This window comes from Tupaia chinensis, unplaced genomic scaffold (genome assembly GCF_000334495.1).
Source record: "Tupaia chinensis unplaced genomic scaffold, TupChi_1.0 Scaffold000147_1, whole genome shotgun sequence".
NCBI classification, from domain to species: Eukaryota; Metazoa; Chordata; class Mammalia; order Scandentia; family Tupaiidae; genus Tupaia; species Tupaia belangeri.
In genome coordinates, this window is record NW_006159617.1 from 7,022,817 (window position 1) to 7,027,732 (window position 4,916).

Below are 4,916 nucleotides of genomic sequence, written 5' to 3' on the forward strand. Positions count from 1 at the left end.
GTGTAGAGAGTGGCCAACTTGAGCAAACATGGTCACCTTTAGACACAGGCAGAAGTGCAGTTCGACTGCCCATGGAGCTGCGTTTCTGCATGTGCCTGAAGATCACCGTGTTTGCTCACACAGGCCGCTGTCTACAGTTATGTCCATCTGTTGTCCTACTTATGCCTAAATATTTTATAGTTTTGATGCTGTTGTAAATAGCATCTTTAAGCATTACTCAGTTCTTTGTTGGTGTATAGAAATGGGATTGATTTTTTTAATATTAACCTTAGATTTTGTTAAACTGATTTATTCTACTAGGTTTCTTCTTTTTAAATAAATGCATTAGAAAAATCTATACAGATGATCATACCATCTGGGAATAAAGACTTCTTCCTTTCCAATCTGGATGCCTTCTATTTCTTTTTCTTTCCTTATTGCATACTAGAACTTCCAGTACATTGCTTGTTCAAGTGGTAAGAGAGGACATCTTCATTTTATTCTTGATTTTAGGATGAAAGCATTCAGTCTTTCCCAGTAAGCATGATGCAAACTGTAGGTTTTTCATAGATACTCTTTATGAGATTAAGGATGTTACTTTTCCTTCCTAGTTTGCAGTGAGTTTTTATGAGGAACAGGTGTGAGATCTTTTCAGTGCTTTCTTCTGTGTTCACAGAAGAGAGTGATTAGAGAATTGTTAAAAAGAATTATTTAATTTTACTAATTATTATTATTATTATTATTTGACCAGGGGGTGAGGGAGAGGGAAAGTGAGAAAGCAAGCCACCAGGTCTGGGACTCAAACCAGAGTCAGCCATTGGAGTCCAGTGCCTTAACCACTACACCACCTCCCGGCCCCAACTTAGAAGATATTAGCAGCTGACATCTTAGCCTTGAAACAATAGCCTATTTAAAATTTACCTCCCTGAGGCTGGCAGGTGGCATGGTGGTTAGGGTGGTTGGACGTTCACATAGCTGACTACGGTTCGAGTCCCGGATCTGGCAGCTTGCTTTCTCATTTTCCCTCTCTGTCTCTGTCGCTGGTCAACTTAAAAAAATAATAAAAATAATTATAATAAATACAATTAAATAAAATAATTCTTTAATAAATTATATCCCTGAGCTCAGCAAATAATTTAACCTGTTTCTTCCTTAAAAAATAATTATTAGTCTTAAACAAACAAACCAAAACTTATTTGTCTTACATAAAATCAGGCTTACATTTTGCCAATTTCATAACCCCTCAAGGAATTGGGGGTTAATTAATGAATTATATTAGTGCATAAACCAAAGTAATGTACAATATTATACAATCTGAAAGCCACTAATTTATTTTTAACAGTATATTTTAGGGTTTGGGGGTAGAGATGTTCTTTGATAGTTATGTTTTATTTGGTCAGTTGTTGAAACTCATTTTTATTCAGTAGACATACAGCCTGCAATGGATCATGGGAAAAATAGATACATGGTTTTAACTTCTGGCCCTTGAGAGGATTTTGAGAAATAATGAAAAAGAAATAGGAGCAGCTAGCATTTATTGACAATTTGCTACACTCCAGACCAAGCTAAATTTGGTATTTGCACTTTAAACATTCCCAGCAAGTTAGTTTATAGCTACTCTACTATTTCTGCTACAAAGATGAGGGAAATGGGTGCCCAGAAATGTTCATTTGCTCATATTGTCTTTATAAGGCACAGTTTGTCTTTTAAGAGACACGTTTGTCAAGGTAACCACAGACTCATAAGACAAGGTTGGCTCGTGTAAGGAAACGCCTGCCATCTTGAAGATGCGTACTGTGTAAGTTGCCCTAAGATGCGCGGTATCATGTAGGCAGTGTTGCCAGAAGTAATGTTTAGGTGGGGACAAGCACTTGCCTGGACATGTCCTGTCCTTTCTCTTCCCGGTTGGACTCGCCCACTGAGCTCCCACAGTTCTCTCCCTCCAGCTTCTCCTCCTTTCTATGATGTCTGCCTATCACTGTATTAAATAGGAGGGCTCACTGCTGCCTGCACCCTCCTCCTTCCTTCCATCTTCAGTTTGCAGCTATCTGACCTTTCTTTCACTCAGGTTACTCGTGAAATCCCATCGCCTCTGTGAATCTGACCTAGTTGGAAAAGAACGAGCACATTCCCCATGCTCTACCCAGCCGTGGGAGCATTCGTGTCTCAGTAATTGCTTCCCAGGCAAGAGTCATTCTAGCCCTTCCAGTGTGTAGTGCAAATAGTTACATGGTATGGGTTTCCAGGGACGGGGGCAAGGGTTGTGTGTGTTGCAGTTATTATTATGTTGTTGTTTTTACACTGTCAGCATGTATTTTTATCTTTCTGCCCCCAGCTACACCTGGCAAATGAGGCTACTTTATCAGCTTTCTCCTTATTCTAAGTACTGCTCCCGAAGGTTACGTTCCAAGGTATGAGCGATACCCATGGTATTTCCTGGATGCTCATCCATCCAGGTCACTTGATCAGATTCCTGTTTGAAAACCAAAATAAGTGAGACCTCCCTGGGTGTCATTTTTGGTATCATTCTCTTGTTCCTGTGAATTCCTGTGGTGCAGTTGAGGTGTTTCAGTACTCTCTCACCGGCCATCTTTGGAAAAATTCCTGAGCACCAAAGGGCTCTCTCATTGGGTGCTGTGTATGTGTTGCAGACGCGGAGATGGTCTCCTCCACTTCTTGTCTCCACTGACAGTTTACTGTAATTGTCTTCCTCGGCTGCTTGTTGAGCAAAAGGGCAACTTTCCCTTCTCATCTTTCCGGATCTGTGTACTTGACATTGGGAAGAGGCTGAAAACTAGAATTCAGAATGCCGCAGAGACTCCATACTAATCCAGGGGTCACAAAATCTGCCCCAGGTTTGACTTTCTTCTAGGAGGTGTGGCTTTGAAAGCAAGAGAACCTTGTACTGAAAAGAAAATACTAGTCTTTTAGAGTTTGAAACCACTTTTTCTTTTCTTCCTGTAATCCAAGGATGAGAAAGGAGACTGGGCTTCTGTAGTGTATAACAGAATCATGACAGGGTCTTGACAGGATAGCTAGGGATTTAAATTTGCATGCAATAGAAAATCATTTTTCTAATGGTTACCTTCAAATTCCCTCTCTTTGGGCTTCCGTTTCTGTTCTAGTTTGGGGGGTCCAGAAAGTGGAATGATACTGGATTTCTGTGTAAAATAGTAACATTAGCTAACTTTATAAGGCCGTTGGGAGGGTTAAATTGGTACACTTAAATGCTTTAGAATAAGTCTGGTAACTAGAAAGTGTTCAATGCATATATTATTACTACTTAATAAGGGAAAACTTTTTTTTTTTTTAAACTATAACTGGAGCCTCAGGTGGCGTGATGGTGATGGTGGCTGGCTCCCAGGTGGCTTACTTCGTGGTTAGAGTTCCAGACCCAGAGGCTAGAAAATACACACTGGGCAGGTGTATTGTGTGTGCCCGAAATCCCAAGAGAAAAGATGGAGGAGAAGGGATTGAAGCCTGGCTGTTTCCCTTGGGGTTGGGGGATGGCAGAATGCTTTGCAACTTCCCCTACCCCTTCTGGTGAGTGCATGTGTCTCATAGCAAAGCTAAAAAGCCAAAAAAAATGTCTTAAATACTAAATAGTTCACACGAAGGATTCTGTTTATCATGCTTGTACTCCATTCACTGAAGACAGCTGAGAAATTGCCATGGCAGGAATTCAGAGGGATACTACCTCTTGGTCTTGAATGGAGAAGAGTGATTCCTGTCATCAGCGTGTCCAAAGCTTTATGTGATGATGATTTTGGACAAATCTAAAACAAAATGTCTGTTGGATATTTAAGGCAGCATTATTACTAGAGAGCAGTTCCTTTAAGTCCTGTTGAATCCGAGGTTTAGATTTCATGTTTCTATCAGACTAAAGGCTTAGAATACCTATGAAAATGAGTTTAGATTAATCCATAAAATTCATCTAAGTGATGTGAAGTACACAGATTAAGTACCTATTTTAATCTTTCCATGTTTATACCAAAGTTTCAATGAATCGATACAAGCTTTTTGAGAATTACTGATCAAAACTCTTGGTTTACCAAATTTTGCATTAATAGAACTTAATGTTACTAGTACTATTACTCAAGTTCATTTTGCATATGAATAAAACAAGTATGACATTATATATAAAAAGTGCTTAAATGCAGTTATGTAACATTTCTATTTTTCTTTCATGATTTCAGTAAGGAGTAAAGGTTCTAGAAAATCTCCCCTCCCACTTTCCTTGGAGCGAGGGCTGTAGAGTTTGAACATTCTCGGCGTTGCTAATGTAAAGTGTGTCATGCTTGCATCTAAACTATTTCAGGTTCTTATCTGGCCTGCTATTATCTGGTGGTTAGGCAGGAGAGACCTGGTTTAACAGAAAAGTGGTGATCAGGCACAAATTTAATGAAAACTGAGCAGTTACTGAGAGTGCTAATATGGGATTTCTCAGGACACCACTCTTGCCTTCCTCAGGAAGGTTTTTCTTATTAGGCTGGTGGTTAACACAGGAATGACTGGTGATATTTTCTCAGCTGACTAGTACTGTGGCAACAGTCAAGAGACCCTGTTGCTAAGCCTGCTTTTGCTATTAGCTAACACCATAGATTTAGTCTGGTCTCTCTCTCTCTCGTACTTTTTTTTTAAAAGAGATTTTTGCGGGACCAGCAGTTAGTGTAATGGCTATGTTGCTGGACTCCCATGTAGTTGACCATGGTTCGCGTCCCGGACCCGGTGGCTTAAAACTCACGCTGGGTGCGTGTGCGTGTGTACCCAAGATCCCAAGAGGAAAATGGAGGAGAAGGAATTGCGGCATGGCCATCCCCCCCGGGGGGTGATTTCTCGCTTTCTGTCTCTCTGTCTGTTGAGCACACGCGCCCTATGACAAAAACCTCTTCCAAAAAAAAAAAAAAAAAAACAGATTTTTGATATAGAGCACATGA